The sequence below is a fragment of the Neofelis nebulosa genome, chromosome 6 (assembly GCF_028018385.1).
Source record: "Neofelis nebulosa isolate mNeoNeb1 chromosome 6, mNeoNeb1.pri, whole genome shotgun sequence".
NCBI classification, from domain to species: Eukaryota; Metazoa; Chordata; class Mammalia; order Carnivora; family Felidae; genus Neofelis; species Neofelis nebulosa.
This window is the reverse complement of record NC_080787.1, coordinates 143,512,383-143,528,938: the sequence shown is the minus strand read 5'-3', so window position 1 is coordinate 143,528,938 and position 16,556 is coordinate 143,512,383. Positions and strand designations below refer to the sequence as shown.

General features: G+C 40.8%; 1 long non-coding RNA gene across 1 annotated transcript; it reads left to right on the top strand.

The window, feature by feature from the left end:
* The first annotated feature begins 416 nt into the window (after positions 1 to 416).
* LOC131513536 (uncharacterized) lies at positions 417 to 3,223 on the top strand. The gene is made up of 2 exons (XR_009262631.1): positions 417 to 894; positions 2,506 to 3,223. It is a non-coding gene; the product is annotated as an uncharacterized LOC131513536 (long non-coding RNA).
* Positions 3,224 to 16,556: the final 13,333 nt, after the last annotated feature.

Sequence of the window (16,556 nt, the reverse complement as noted above, 5' to 3'; positions counted from 1 at the left end):
CTGGGCTCCAGCCATAACTCAGTCTCTACTGAACTGTGTGGTCTTATGTAATCTTTATCCCACTGGCAAAACAAAGTCTCTGGAAATTTTTCAACATGATTTTTTTAAATGTTTAAAAAATAGAATCGTGGCATTAGTATGTCAGGCCAAATGGAGCAGGTGAGCTTGTAGTGAGAACCGTTAAGAGGCTAAAGCGTAACCCAGGCACAGGGGGTTAACAGTACAAATGGAAAGAAAAGGAAGAAAAGAACGCTTTTTAAGGAAAGCCTGACAGAACTTGGAAATTGACCAGATGCCAGAATGAGCAACATGGAAGCATGACGTGGCTGGAAGCATGACGTCACCGTGAATAGAAACGGAAACGGGAAAAAATGTCTCTGGAAGAGGAAGCGAGGTCAGGACTGAGGAGGGCAGACTCGGCGTGTGGAGTCTACAACGACTGAAAGCCATCCGAGTGAAATGTCACATAGTCTTGTCTGGAGATCAAAGCTCTGAAGTCATTAGCGTTTCAGTGAAGGAGCAGCTAAGAACATGCGTGAAGCGGAAGGGGAGGCCTGAGGGCTGAGTTAGCCAGGCCCAGAGAGCCAAAAATAGGCCCTGAGACCAGGTGACTCAGGGCCAAGCATTTGCCTCTGTCGTTAACGAGTTCTAATATTTGCTCTTCTCAGTTGTGCCCGATCCCTTTCAAGAGTTCGCAAAAAGGAAGCTTGCGAGGGAGGGTGAGCAGAGAGAGAAGAAGCTAGAAGCGGAGTTGCTGGCAGGTGTACTGTTGGCTGTGATGCATTTTTTTCAGCATTCATTCTTTTTTTTTTATTGAACAGACCCACTTAGTTGTTTGTCCTTTTCTGAATGCATATTGACTCCAGACATCCTGGGATTTCCGGAACTACTTAGGTAAGATCAGCGTGTCTTCAATCTGTGTTTTACTTAGATTTCCCCAAACCTGCCCCTGTCCATTCCAAGCTTCCGTGCTTCAAAGGATCCTTTTCTGTGCTGGGCTCACTGTCAACCTTCTCCAGAAAACTTGGGCAAGTTAGTCACGAGTTTGTTAAGATCTCTTTCCTACCATTAATCAAGGGCAATTGCACGGATCCCGTATCCAACTGCATGAGTCCCCCATGATTCCTTCTCATATATAATAATACTCAGCTTTGTTAATCCTCAGAGGCGGGCAAATAGTTCCAGAGTTTTCCTTTGTATGATATTTACTACTGGCCACATAATAAATTACAGACCAATGTATTAAATTACCAAAATACTCACCAAAAAATGTTTCTATTTATCATTCTATTTATCATCATCAAAGACACCGTAGTTAGTAAAATAGAGGGAAATATAATTCGTTAGAATAATTAGCTTCTATGAAATGTAAATTAGATAGCTCCTCAGTACAACACGCATATATAGTATAATATTTATTATTTACAGTTACATGATAATATATATTACATATAATTACTATTATACTTACATTATTATTAATATATTGTGATGGAGTATTTACCATCATAATATGTGTTGTAATAGATATACGTCTTAGTAATTGGAAAACTTGATGTCACTCAGATTTTTTAAATAAGTTCTAGATGAGATTATCAATGTAGTTTATGCTAACATTTGCTAAGCCAGCTTTCCTAATGATACTCGTGTAAGACACAAGTACAACAATAATAAGGCCTGACAAAGGAAGAAATGGTGTGTATGATATAAAGGAAACGGGCAATTTCTAGGGATAGAAATTGGACATGACTTTGGCTTTCTTGGAGAGCTGCCCCTATCCTTGGTGGTCTGTGAGTAAGATTCTTCCAGTTCCTCCCCTCCCTGGCTCTCAGCTGTTCCTGAACTAATGTCAGTCTCAAACGGAAGCAAGTTAAGCTCTTAGGGACAGCTGGGGTACAGAGCAGCCACAGCAAAATAGTTTTCATTGCACTGACTCAGCCCTTCTCTTACCTTTTCTATCGTTCCTGTCTCTTTCCCTTTAAATGGTCATGGTAGCAGGGGCACCTGGGTGGCTCAGTGGGTTAAGCTTCCGACTCTTGATCTCAGCTTATTTAGGTCATGATATCATGGTTCGTGAATTCGACAGCGCAGAGCCTGCTTGGAATTCTCTCTCTTCTCTCTGCCCTTACCCAGCTCGTTCTCTCTCTCTTTCTCTCTCTCTCTCTCTCTCAAAATAAATAAACTTAAAAATTTTTTAAATGGTCATGGCAGTAAGCCAAAACAATATAACTTTTGTGTTAAAGAAGTCGTTAGATTCTCTGCTCTTGAAGCACAGAAAATACAACAATTTACAAATTTTTCTCTGTCAACAAAACAAAAAATGAAATTCTGTTGGTTTAGTTAATGTAGCGGTAACATTTACTCTTGGTTTTTTCCCAGTAAGAACATTGATTCCATAAAAAGACAACTCTATCTTATCATGAATATGACTAAAACTAACATATTATCTGCAATAAAGATTAAACTTGAATTAACAATAACATTATTTGCTATCCCCGATTTTAGGAAAACTTTCTAGAGAGGATTTGGACGAGTTGAGCCTCCTTCAAAGCCAGCTGGTGCGCAGGGACCATGGCAGCAAACGAGGGTCAGCCCCCGGTGGAGTTCTATTGTACACTTTATTATCACTTAGATAAGTGAACTGAGAACATGCTAATTAAATTTGGAGGGAATGCTCCACAACTTTAAGATCTTGTCTAAAATTAGTAAGGATCACAAGCTGGAGACGTGAAGACAGACACACACAGAATGAAACTGGACAGGGATTCATGAGAGATGGTCATCATCTAAGAGGAAGAGGAACAAACTGCCTACCATTACTATCAAGGAAGCATTTCCTGACTATTCGCCAAGCCAGGGGAGACAGAACTACGGTGGAAGAGGTTTAAACGTAGGAAAAGAGCTAACTGTCAGAGAGGAATTTAACACCCTACGTTAAAAGCAAGACAAGAGAGACACAAACAGTTATGAAATAGGCACATTTTGTAAGTATAACAGACCTGAAATAGTCAATAAAAGCAGAAATTGTGGGGGTTGGGGGTTCCTCGGCCCTTCTGTCTACTCGAGCATTGCACATAACACCTGCGGTGTCGCCTGTTAGTCACTATCTACAGAGTGGCACGGCTATCTTCCTCCTTGGCCCTGTATCTGTTCTGTCTTTCCAAGTGTACCTATCTGACTCAACACAGGCACTCAGTAAACGTTTGTCAAATGGAAAAGCAAATCAGCGTTCTGTTTTGCCTTGAGAAGCACTTGGGTAGAAGTCAGGACTCCTGACTTCTAACCTTGCCTCAAGCGCTCTGGGCATTTGGATCTGGAGTAAGTTGTGATGAGGAGCCTCTTACCTTTTGAACACAAAAGAGTACATCTATTACTTCTCCCCCACGTCGGGCTCATGCTGGGAAAATTTTGGACTGCCAAATCCCCTTCATTAGGTGACAGGTTTTTCTTTTTCCCTTGAGACAACCAGTGTTAACGCACTAAGTTGATATGATTATTGCCGAGAGCTGAAAATTACATTTTTATAGTCTGTACAACTTATGACTGGTAAATATTCCCCTTTTTAAAACTGAAAATAGATCATTGCTACCCTTGCATTACCACTGTCAGAGACCAAGCCCCCAAGTCGAAAGCAAGTCTTGATCCTATCTATGGGTCCTTCTTGCTCCAACAATCTGGAACTCTGTATAATTTTGGGTTACACCCTAGAGAAGAAAAGGCTGGTCCTTGATAGCAGTCTACATTCGAACATACATGATTATGGATAATTATTTGTGAAACGCAGGGAAAGTGAAAACAGGGAAAGAAAATATGAAAGGAATCATCGATTTAAATAGAAGCCAGAAGAATGTACATTGGCTTTTAAAAAACAAAACAAAAAATTCCTCACAACAGGCTTTTCCATGCACAACACAGAATTACCAGAGATGCTGGTGAATCCCATGGTCCTCCCTCACCAGCCAAAGAGAGTCAGGAATCCATTTCACGGTATGTGAGACCCAGTGCAACACCCCCCCCCCACAAACGTATGAAGTACAGATGGAGAACTATGTTATTTATTAACCATGGTCTCAGAGAATGGGGGGCGGGGTGGGGTAAGGGAGAGGAGAAAAACAGAGCAAGAAACACTGCCTTCCCAGGAGACAGAACGGAAGGAATAGAGAGATTCCCATCTAGAATCTAGGGTGGGAAGCCTGGACCCCCTCTATGCCATCGGCAGGCCCCATATAGCCACTATCGGACTCAGAAGACACCCTCCTCCTGGCTCTCCTTCAGCTACCCCATGCCTCCGATGGAGATGGTCATCTTGCCTCATTCAGGTCACTGGGCGTAATATCAGGTTTAGGTACTTTGACAAGTTGAGAAAGTTATGAAACTGTAGAGTCATTTTGAACATTTTTAAGAAACAGGTAAGCAGGGAGGTGGGGGGGGATGGGGGAAACGGGGGATGGGGATTAAGGAGTGCACTTGTCATGATGGGCACCAGGTGACATACGGAATTGTGGAATCACTGTATCGTCCCCCTGGCACTAATATACTATGTTGCCTAACTGGAATTAAAATACAAGCTTAGAAGAAAAGAGATCAAAGCCTAAAGCCCAAGAACAACAAAGAAAAGATGCCACATTAAACAAACAAGCAAACAAACTGAAAAAGGACATGTGTCCTCTCCTGGTAGACCACATAAAAATCAAGTCATCAAATAAAGATAAAAACAGTATGGAAAAAACACAAGTCTTCTGTTTCACATAAAGCATGCATACCTTTTCTTGTACTTTGTACATTTCCAGTAGCGTCTTACAAACAATAAAGATGTCACTTCTTCTGTCACAAAGAAAAGGACAAGCAGCTGTGTGCACCTGGGCTGAGAAAGCACTATTGCCTAGAGGTTGAGGCGTGGGCTCCTGGCTACCTCTTCAGCCTCCGATGCTCTGATCACAGGGCTAGGGAGGGCAGGTTCTCAAACCCAGTGCCTCCTGGGTTGTGCTTAGGAGGTCGACCCAGAAGGTGTGCCCTTTGCTGACAATAGCTTAAAAAATTTTCCAAATCTTTCTTCCTTTAAGTAAGAATAAAAGAACTAGAAAAAGGAAGAAGGAAATCACAAAAGGAAAAACAATAAGGGTATATTGGGGAATTTGAAAAATGAGGGAAGGAAATAAGAAGAGGAGAGAGGAAGAGATCAGAGAGAAAAGAAGGACTTATTGAGAAGAAGAATAAAGAGAGAAGCTGAGACCGGATACAGGCCAACTTGAAAAGAAAAGGTAGAATGTGTAAAAACACTGCCTTCGCTGAGCACAGGAATAAAAGCAATGCCAAATAAAAGGCAAAAGGAAAAAAGCACTAAAATGAAAGAGCTATCAGAAAAAGAAAAATGTCATGTAGAGATAAAAGAGACCAAAAATTGGGGTAAAAAACTCCTCCGAGCATTTTTATTTAGTTATCTAAGGAAGAATATAAATTCGAGAGGATAGGAGAACTAAGCACGGCAAACAGTTGTGTAAGAACTTAAATGATACCAAAGAACAAGGAAGAAAGGAGACAATGATTTGGGCAAAGGAAAAACTCTTATATAAGAAATTTTCAGCTGCTAAATTAGGTTAAAAGCCTTGTTGTAAACATCGTCATCAATAAAAAGAGTTTATTGAACTCGCTTTGAACCTGGCAGACACAGGTAGTGAGAACAGAGAGCCCCCTTGGAGAGGAACCAGGACAAATCAGAAAACAAAGTAGTTACCCTGGAGTAAAAGCTCCAGGGCACACAAATCAGTCTTTTATCTGCCACCCGACACAGACAAAGCCTTCTAAAAATATTTGTGGAATGAATGAATGAATGGATGGATGGATGATGGATGGATGGATGAATGAATGAACGAACGAACCTATGAATAAATCTATGGGGCTTCAGAAGCCTCCTGTATACCTGTGGCTCCCCACCGCATGTGGATACTCCTTTACCTCCTCTTGTTCTGCCGGCAAAAAGGACAAAATCCCTCTGATCCAAGGTCACCCCAGCCCCATTTTCCACGAGCAGGCGAGAAGGAAATGGTGAGAATTTTCAACTTTCCACAGCATTTATGAAATACCTCCTTTTATCCCTGGAAAGCTGAGCAAGCCAACATAATTATCTTTAATTCAAGGCAACACTGAGATGTCTAGTAGTCATTTTATCGACTCCAGAAAAGGAGAGCAATACAGGTGGGAATGGCTAAGTAGAAAGGCCCCCTGACACCTGATTGAGGGAGATTTTGTAACTGCTATGGATGGAGTCAAGGTAGCTTCATTCAGAATATCTTTGAGAAAGTGATATGTTGGTTGGGTTTTAAAATTGGAAAATATAGGGCTTGAGGATCTTAAACTAGGGAATGGGATACACTCAAGCGCACACACACAGAAACACACACACACACAATGATACTACACTTCACGCAATCAAAATCAACATTCAGAATTCTAGTGTTATTTAAATGGCCCTGAACAAAGACTGGAACACTCTCTCCAGCTACTTTGATTGTTTTTATAATAGACTCTCCATCCTCCCTGCCTAAGCCTATTACTAAATTTAAGGCTTTTTTTTTTCCTTTAAGGAGTATCCCTTTCTAAGGCAAATCCTGTGATAAAACTAGGCAATAATTTAAAATAATTAAATGTATGTCAGTCTCAGGCTTGAAAGTACACAACTACAAAGGATAGTTTCAGGATAGAGTTTATATTACAGAAAGTGATCTTAAGACCTGGGGAATTTCTCATCAGTTCCCTGAGAGCCAGAGAAGCAAGACTAAGAAATATAGCCAGGCTTCAGAAGAGCAAATCAGAGTTAGACAAATACGTGTTCAGGTTAGCCCAGAGATTTTCAAGTTGCATGTTAAGGATGGCACATTTAAATAAATGCATTTAAAATCATAGCATAGAGTAAGCCACGTTTCATTTTAAATTGTCAAGAAACCCATTAGAAACTGCATGGACTTGTCCTTTTAAAACATATAATATTTAACTGGGAGGCTTATTTTAAATAGTATTTTAAAGAGTCACACACATTAATGGAATTATCGAAGGTCGCTGGGTGCATTAAGTTTATTCTGTATTTCAGGTTAACTGGACTTTCTTTCGTGTCTGCTTTCTTCAGATCTGAAGTAACCCAGGTGTTCAGAGAGCTACTGGGATATTATTACTGCCTTCAACTCTAAAACATCAAAATATTAACATCCATTTCTAAAGTGAATGCAATTATTTAATTTATATAATATGACTCATTATTTTCTTAGCTTGTGACACTAGAAACGGGTGTTATTTTTCTCTTCAATCGAGCAGAGTTTAAACTCAGACTCATGTATAAATCAGGGTCACAGAATCAGAAATTAAGATGGTTTACACAAGAAGAGAATAATAGAATTTTCTTGGAATTAGAAGGAAACTTGGCAATCATCGTCATCACTTAATAAATGCATGTCAACCTGAAAATTTTACCAATAATGAAGAAACTGAATCTCAAAAGAAAGTGCCAATTATATGTGAATCCATCCTAATCACTGATTATTTTTAGTAATTTCTATTAAAATGGTCGAACTTTTTTTTTTTTTTGTAGTACAAGACAAAGTGGAACTGAGCAATGACATAGCCATGTGTCAGAATAAATTTTTGCTGTTGAATTCATTGCCGGAAGTCACTTTTTAGTGGTCATGGGGAGCCTTTAAATGAGACCTAGGAGGGAAAAAAAGATCAGATGACCATAATAAATGACAGTGCAAATGGAATGCAGTTAGGCTGAAATGGACCAAAAACATTGATCCACTGACCTACCTGAAAGGTAAACGTCCCCTGGAACAAAGAGGATCTCTTCTTATCAACTTTCATTTATTTTTTAAATTTTTTAGATGTTTATTTATTTCTGAGAGAGAGAAACAGAGCACAAGCGGCAGAGGGGGTGAGAGAGGGAGGCAGACACAGACTCCGAAGCAGGCTCCAGGCTCTGAGCTGTGAGTGCAGAGTCCGACGTGGGGCCGGAACCCACAAACTGTGAGATCATGACCTGAGCCAAAGTCCGGCGCTTAACCGACTGAGCCACCCAGGTGCCCCTCTCATCAACTTTTAAAAGCTCCTGATGGCACCATTTAAGGCCACATAAAAAGTATTTGCCAAAGGAACCCTCGTGTACTAGAAGACCATAAGTGAAGAGCTAATTCTCAGAAGAGATATTGGTCATATTGGATCACCACGGGAGCAAGTGAAGAACGCAACACAATCTCAGAGCGCTTTCCTTGCTGAAATTTACGCATTCGTTCGTTCATTCAGCTGATGTTACACATATTTACAGCGACTCCAGTGAATTTGTTAGGCAATACTCATGCCTCCATGAGCATTCTGCCTTTTTTGTTTTTATTGAAACAGAAATAAGTAAGGTGGAACATTCATCCCTCACTATTTTTATTTATTTGATTTTTTTTTTTTTTTTTTTTTTTTTTTTTTTTTTTTTTTTTTGGCCTGGGTGGCCACGTCTGATTCCTGTTTGGGTAGCGATTGGAACAGAATGACAGATGTGGGAGCATGATTCAAAACTCAACCAGGGCAACTCTTCCAAAAAATAATTGAAGACTGTGTTCAAGCCTTGCATATACATAGACACCTGCTATATTTGCATAGCCCAAGCTTGCAGGAAGCTTTAATCAATCATTTTCTGTGTGGAATTATCCAACCAGAAAACCATTACTTATTTCACCAGAAAAAAAAAAATGTGTTTTTCCTTGCTGCTAGATTAGTTAGCATCTCATCTCCCACTCACCTCCCTCCACCAGCTAACGAAGTTTATACCAAAATATATGGATCAATGTCCCAGTTTATAAACAGTCTTGGCTTTATGTTTAAATCCCCAAAAAGGCATATTCTGTCACTTCCTTTGCCAATATGATAAAACTTCTATCTTCCCTCACACACCTCCTCATTTGTATTTATTGAGTGTTCCTTAACATGCCAGGTGCTAGGAAACTAATAAACAAAAGAAGGAGACAAATATTGATTAAATAATCATAAAAAGTATGTAATTACAAATCATGATGACTGTAGAGCATGCTCCAAGAAAGGAAAAAACAGAGGAATCTGATAGAGTTGTAGGACCAGAGAGGTTGTGGGTTAAGAAAGAAGCAGGAGTTGAGCTGAGATTTGAGTAACTAGACATGAACCCAGCAGAAGTTGGGAGGGAGGGATCAAGCAGCAGGCGGGGGGAGAAAGTTGCGGGCAAGGAAAAACATCATCTGCAAAGGCCCTGGGGCAGGAAGGTGGCTGCTCACTGAAGACCTGAAAGGCTTAATAGAATGCAACATAGAAAAAAGTTGTGGAAAAGTAGAAAAGTTGAATGAGATAAAGCTGGAGAGAACTGGGCCCAGAGCATGTGAAGCTCTGCAGACCTCACAAGGAGTTTGATCTTCTAGAGCAGTTAGAAGTCATCCAAAGGTTGTCAGAATCATATTTTTAAAAGCTTCTCCTGAGTGCAGGGTAGGAAACATACTTCGGTGAAGAGGCCTTCCAGTCGACCTGAGTTAGATGGCCACAGTGCCTGCTGTAGAGATACATGTGAGTTAGAAAGGAGCATACGCATTCTAGGGACACACAGGACTTGGCTTGGTTAAATAAACATATGAATGTTAATAGTGAATCGGCCCTCAAAACAATTTGCACTCATTCTTCCCACTTACCATACCAGCTGAATTTTAGAAAAATTCTCTATACAGATGGTAACGTTAAAAAAGAGAAAGGATAAAGCTCCATCCAATAGTAGTGTTTTACAAAACAAGGCACGTGAACCCTTACATGGGACTTATTTCATGTTATAGGTGAGCAGTCTTTAACTCAGTTATTTTTTTTCCCTTTCGAATATTTTTGCGAGGGACTCTTCCAGTTTTCTGATTTATTCTCTATATTTGTTAATATGTAAACGTTCATAGCTTTCCATTTGGAGCCAGATCACTATTTTTTAAAGTGTGCTCCCCAAAACTAGCTCTTAAGTAGATGCTACTTACAACACTGCCTTTTAGTAAAGAAACAATGATAAGCAATATTTAACAAGCTTCCTCACTGAACGGCTTTTCAGAGCCCTTACTATGCTAATATGCATTATGAACTTCCAAGAGAGAAGTAGGTAGGACATCCCAACTCATGTGTCCAAGGAATGCTTTCCTCTAAATCATCTCAGGAGACTGACATCCTATAAGATCCTTTGGATCACAGAGCCATATACATATTGGCTTAGCTCCTTGAACAGGATTTTACATACAACAGGTCTTTATAATTTGTTGAATGAATGAATGAACATACGGATTAAGAGTCGCAAATTCTAAGACTAAGTCTCTTAGATGACAGAGGGCCATCGTTGGAAAGACAGCCACTCACTACTCAGCTCCAACCAGCTCATTGACACGAAATATTCCAATTTTTTTTGAGAAGCCAGAAATCTACATTTTTACATGAAATTTCATTACTTTTTAAATATTTTAAATAACTGCAGGTCAAACGGGACATTGAGGCTACCAGTGTTCAACTTCAGGGGTGTTCTGAAACAGATTATTCTCACCACGTAAAACAAAATTATAGCGAACAGCCGGAAGAGTTTGCTCCAGCGGAATAGCTAAGAACCCTCCTGTGCAATCCATAAAAGCTGTCCTCCCTTTTAAGTTACTCACACTGTCCATTTGAGGAAAATTAACTCCTTTGTGGCCTGGAGGCATCTTCAGAAGCCTGACAAAAGGTATCTTCGCAAATAATACTGTCAGACTTTGAAAGAAATAATTATTTCATTAAGATAAGCACAGGTTCTCCCTATTTAGAAAAGATCAGGTCATTCAGGAATAAAGAGCAATAGAAAAGCAACCCCACTTGGGAAAGCGCATTATTACACCAGAGGCAACACTTAGATACAGAACACAATCAGACCAGAGTTTCATTACAGATGGGATTCTTTGCTTGCTAAAGAGAAGAAACGCCATTGCTTAAAAGAAAGTCCACTCTCGGTTATTTACGTTGTGATTCATCATCTTACTGGTTACCCGGCTCCCCCGTTTTTCCTTTCTTGTTTAGAGTAATTGTCCTTTTCCACATAAAAAGGTACAGGAAAAAGTGCACCTCTAGGTTTATATTTCTTAAATTGAATGAAAACTGCTACACACACACACACACACACACACACACTCCATACACACAGGGTTAGGTATTCTCTGTTCTGGTTTTTGTCTCATTTGTGCTATTGCAATAATGACTGGTTTATTGCTTCTCCTTCGCTTAAAATTCTGCTTGTATACCTTTTTCTTTGTTTTATCATTTAGAAGTCTAGCACAAATAGTGGGAAAAAATGATAGTGGTAGCATGTTTCTACTTTGTAAAAATCAATTGTATTTTTAAATGAAGTGTTAACTTGAAAAAAAATGAGATTTTTTTTTTTTTACTGCTAAGGGAACCGTATATAGATATAATAACACCTCTCTAATCTGGAGATAACTTCTTTCATGACCTCAACAATCTGAAACATATCTAAGAAAATGGAATTGAACTAATAGGTCTGTGAAAGCCAAAACAGATCATAACAACTTCATGTCGTCAAGGAAGTTCTTCTTTAAATCATTTTAAAACACTTCCAGAAGCATAATCTCATTTGGTCCTCTTAACAGCATTGTAAGAAAGAAAGGGTTGGCAATATTATCCCCATTTTCCAGATCAGAAATGTAGGGTTACCATATAAGATTTCATCCAAATCAGGACAATAGTTGGGGCCCTATTAACTATAACGCCAGGACAACAGATGTTAAATGGGTTGATCCCAAGGAAACGAGAACGTATAATCACTTTAGAAATATGATGGCTCAAAGCCATGCCCTTACATAAGGAAGCCCTTCAGGCCTTCTGTCAGAGCTTATCTGCTCCTTGTAATAAAGAGCTGATGCGTTCCAGTATGAGGCAAGATGGTACCGGTAGGTGACAGGAGAGGGGCACAGAGTCAGCCTAAAAGGACAGGGTTGAACCTGGGAGTCTCACACAGACGAATTAGGCCAATGGTCCAAATCACAATGATTAGGGCATTTAATGAATGTGTGGCTAATGTCTGATTCAAATATCAAATCAGTGCTAAGCACTCATGCAGTGCCTAGACTTTGGATTCAGGCAATGGAAGAGTCTTGGTCTCAGGGCTTTGTCCCCAGTATTTCCAGGGAGTAGCTGGGCTACTCGGGAAGGAGTTGGGATTGGTTGGGAGGGGTAAGAAATGATGAAGGAGAAAAGGACAGCAAAAGCTAAGAAGGTAAGTCTGGGAGAAGAGAGCTGAATTTAAAGCAGTCCCCAGTTCCAACAGAGGACAGAGCTAAAAGGAGTAGCCAGAAAAAGTTGGGGATCTTAGACCAGGCACGCGTGTCAGGCTTCTGGGGCAATAGCGACTCCTGGGGAGTTCACATGGCGAGGGACGTGAGGACCACATATCAGATTTAAGGCAACAATACCAAACCCAGGAATGAGACTTTTAATTTCTGCTAGGCTAGTGGCTAGGGGAAGATCTTCATTAGATGCAGCCAGGCAGGAAGAAGGGAAGAACAGAGAGTCTCGAGCAAACCCCAATTCCGACAAGCTTCATCATCTCACCATCTTGGTCACCCACTATGGGTGGGGAAAGGGACGCTGCTGGGCGCAGGCAATGTCACCGTCAGAGAATTGCTGACCAACTGACGCCTGGAAAGACACAGATGCCCTTGAACTAGTGAACAGGGCCCTCCCTGCACGGGCTGAGCAGGATTCTGAGATCCACGAGTTCCTGAGGGCCCTCGGTTAGATGGTATCTAATGGACTTCTGAGCTCTAAATTGATTTTTTTTTTTAATGACAAACATGATTCTTCTTTTTCACAAAGGCCACATTATATGCTGTTTAAAACGGTGTGGCCAAAAATCACAGACCTTAGAAAGATCATTTGTCCAATTAATCATGTTAACTAACATGGGAAGACCTGGGTGCTTTAAGAGGAAGCCCCCTGACCTTCTCAGAAGCCTCAATTATCCAGAAGGAAGCATTCAAAAAGCATCTGAGAGTGCAAATTTCATTGCAACTAAGTTTTATTTTGCTTTAAAAGATTAAGAGCCTTCTAAATTTTTTTTTCTTAAAAAAAGGGGGGGCGCCTGGGTGGCTCAGTGGGTTAAGCGTCCAACTTTGGCTCAGGTCATGATCTCACAATCTGTGGGTTCGAGCCCGAAGTCAGGCTCTGTGCGAACAGCTCGGAGCCTGCAGCCTGCTTCGGATTCTGTGTCTCCCTCGCTCTCTGCCCCTCCCCCACTCCTGCTCTCCGGCTCTCTCTCTCTCAAAAACGAATAAACATTAAAAAAAAAAAAAAAAAAAAGATCAAGAGCCCGCCAAAATTAGCACATATATCCCTAAACACTTCTTAGTCCCCACCTCCCACTCCTCACCAGTGAGTTGTGATGTTCAGGGAGCTTACTGGCATGCTCTAAATCTCCTATTTTCCTCTGGAAATGAGGGGATTCGATATCTAAGATCAGGGGTCAGTACACTAGAACCCACGAGACAAACCCGGCCTGACATCTGTTTTTGTAAATACACGTTTATTGGACCAGGCACCCTGCCCATGACTGCTCTCCATCTGCGATGGCAGAGGTAGGAGCCGCAGCAGAGACTGTAGGGCCCCCAAAGACTGCAACATTTATCATGCGGCAGACTATTTACTACTCTGCAGAAAAAGTTTGCCCTTACGTGACTTCATTATTCTTTTTAAAAATATTTATTTATTTGAGAGAGAGAGAGAGAGAGAGTGCACAGGAGCGGGGGCGGGGCAGAGGGAGGGGGACAGAGGCTCTGAAGCCGGCCCTGTGCTAACACACCATGATTTAATTATTCTTGATTTTATAAGTGTAAACAGGTATACAAGTACTGAAGTCTGTATACACGCAGTAGAAAACCTGCTCCCATTATGAATGATTTCCCTTCCTCAGAGCTTAGACCTCAACCCTTTCTTCACTCTCTCTCTGCCTCTCTCTAGTAGTTTTCTCACTGATCACAGCACTCACCCTTTACCTCCCTTGACAGCCTTTTTCTGGTGCTTACTGTCTCCTTCTCTCTCTCTCTCTCTCTCTCTCTCTCTCTCTCTCCTTCGTGTCCATCTTCCAGAAACATTTGTCCATGATTAGCCCCATATAGCTAATGATGCTTTGAACTGATACAGTATTTTCCTTTAAAAAACAAAACAAAACAAAACAAAACAGAGGCCTCGGGTGCCAGTCAGTTAAGGGACCGACTTCAGCTCAGGTCATGATCTTGCGGTTGGTGGGTTCGAGTCCCGCGTTGGGCTCTGGGCTGACAGCTCAGAGCCTGGAGCCTGCTTCGGATTCTGTGTCCCCCTCTCTCTGCCCCTCCCCCCTTCATACTCTGTCTCTCTGTCTCTTTCAAAAATAAACAAGCATTTAAAACAAACAAACAAACAAACAAAGGCTACATGGCACCTGGGTGGCTCAAGTCCATCCAGCCTGGGACTTGGGCTCCGATCATGACCAGGATTCATGCGTTTGAGCCCCACACCCCGCCCTGCACTGGCAGCGGGGGAGCCTGCTTGGGATGCTTGGTCTCCCTCTCTCTCTCCTCCCCCCCTCCCCCTCCCACTCACTTTCTCTCTCAAAATACGTCAATAAACTTAAAAAAAACAAAGGCCTTCGAACGTGGTGTGACATGGCAGCCAAGACAAAGTAACTTTTTAAAAAATAAAACAAAGACAACATCGAGGTTGTCTCCCTTCCTGCAGAAATGACCACTGAGCCCCCGAAGCCTCAGCCGCACGGGCATGAACCCCGAGCTTGGCTTCAGCTGGGCTGTGTCCCTGCTGTGCTCTGCTCCTCGCGCTCTCAACCTTCCGTTTCAAGGGGAGGTTTCGCCTTCATCTGCGCCCCGCTTTCCCAAACCGTGCCCCTGCCCTTCCCCTCACTGCTTCCTCTGTTTCGTGCGCACATCTTCATGGTCTTTGGGTCGTAACAGAAACATTTGGGCTCAATATCGTCTTCGCTCCGCGAAAATCTCTCCCACGTTCTTCTCTGCTCTCCTACATCATCTTAAATCACATCGGAAGCTTCTCTCATTCACCTCTACCGTAAATATGCTTACCATTGAGCATTCGATGGCTACCATTTGTCTCTCTTGACTATCCCAATATGGAATACTTATCAGGCAGCCAGTCATTTGTATTTTAGAAATCGGCATGGGGCTTCCTTTCCCAATGTGCTGCTATTAAGAGGGCTAAAGCAAACCACTAACACAAACCATGATGTGGCTTTTTCTCTGCAGTGAATCTGAGAACAAGCAATCCAGTTCAACTGATCACAAAGCACTGGACACCCCGTAATTATAGTTATACCTGCGGTGGTGTGGTCCTGGTGAAGAGGGGAATTCACTGAGAAAGCACGTGTATAATGTACTTTGAGCATCACTCTGTAAACTGCATTCTCCACACTGACAATGAACATTCCGTACTAACTGAAAAGCAGCTAGGACTGAGGCAAGAGCATTTTTATCCCACAGTGCCTCTAGTACGTGTAGGTTTAATAACTAAAAATAAAAAGCTAACATTTGTGACCACTCAATGGAGGACAGTCCCCCTGCATGTTAAGTCCTTTAGAGAATTATCTCTTGTAACCCTGCCCAGGACCACTGCCAACAGTGGTTTAGGTCGTACACTGCACAAAAGTAGCATATCTACGGAGAATGTCATATCACAGCCATGTTACGGTTTTGAGATTTTTCAGGAATTATTATTGCAAGTTCAAATTTAGCTTCAAAGATGAGCAAGTTACATATTTATTAACACAGTTTTCTGGCAGGTGACTGTAAAATGTCTTTTTCAACAGGATTGATATATATCCTTTTCTACTTGGACTTACAAAGGAAGAATATGTTTGATCATTAAAATAATTTGATGATCTAACAACATTAGAATAACTTCTGTTTCTAAATAAGAAGTTGCTTTCTTACTGAAATACAGATTGGTTTCTTAAAATTAAAAAAAAAAATCTCTGTCAGTGCCAATATACTATAATTCATATACTCTGCCAATTTGTTTTCTGTACTAAGTGGGATCACAGAGTTCCCATTTTAAATATACAGGCACTTTCTTTATGAAACAAATAACTAGGTAATAACTAATATTAATTTAGCATTAATAATATACAAAGTGAGTATTAAATTGACAAATTAGAGGTTACTATGTAACAAGCTGCTAATTACATTAGAGCACTTGTTTATTTGTTGCTATGGAAATTTCATAATTAACTGCTATTAAAATTTTTGGCTTGTTATGTATCTATTATTTTTAAATTTGATTTTCTAATTATTGTGATTAAAAATTCAAATTGGCTATTATGTTTAATAATTTGATTTGAATTATTTATTTGAAACGATTTTGTTTGTATAATTGTAATCAATTAAAAATATATCATATGTTAACTTCAAAAAAAGATTTTCCACTTGAGAATGGGAGTGTTTCTCTAACTCATTCAGAGGTATTTTATGAGCTCACAACAGCCCTGATTCTTCCAC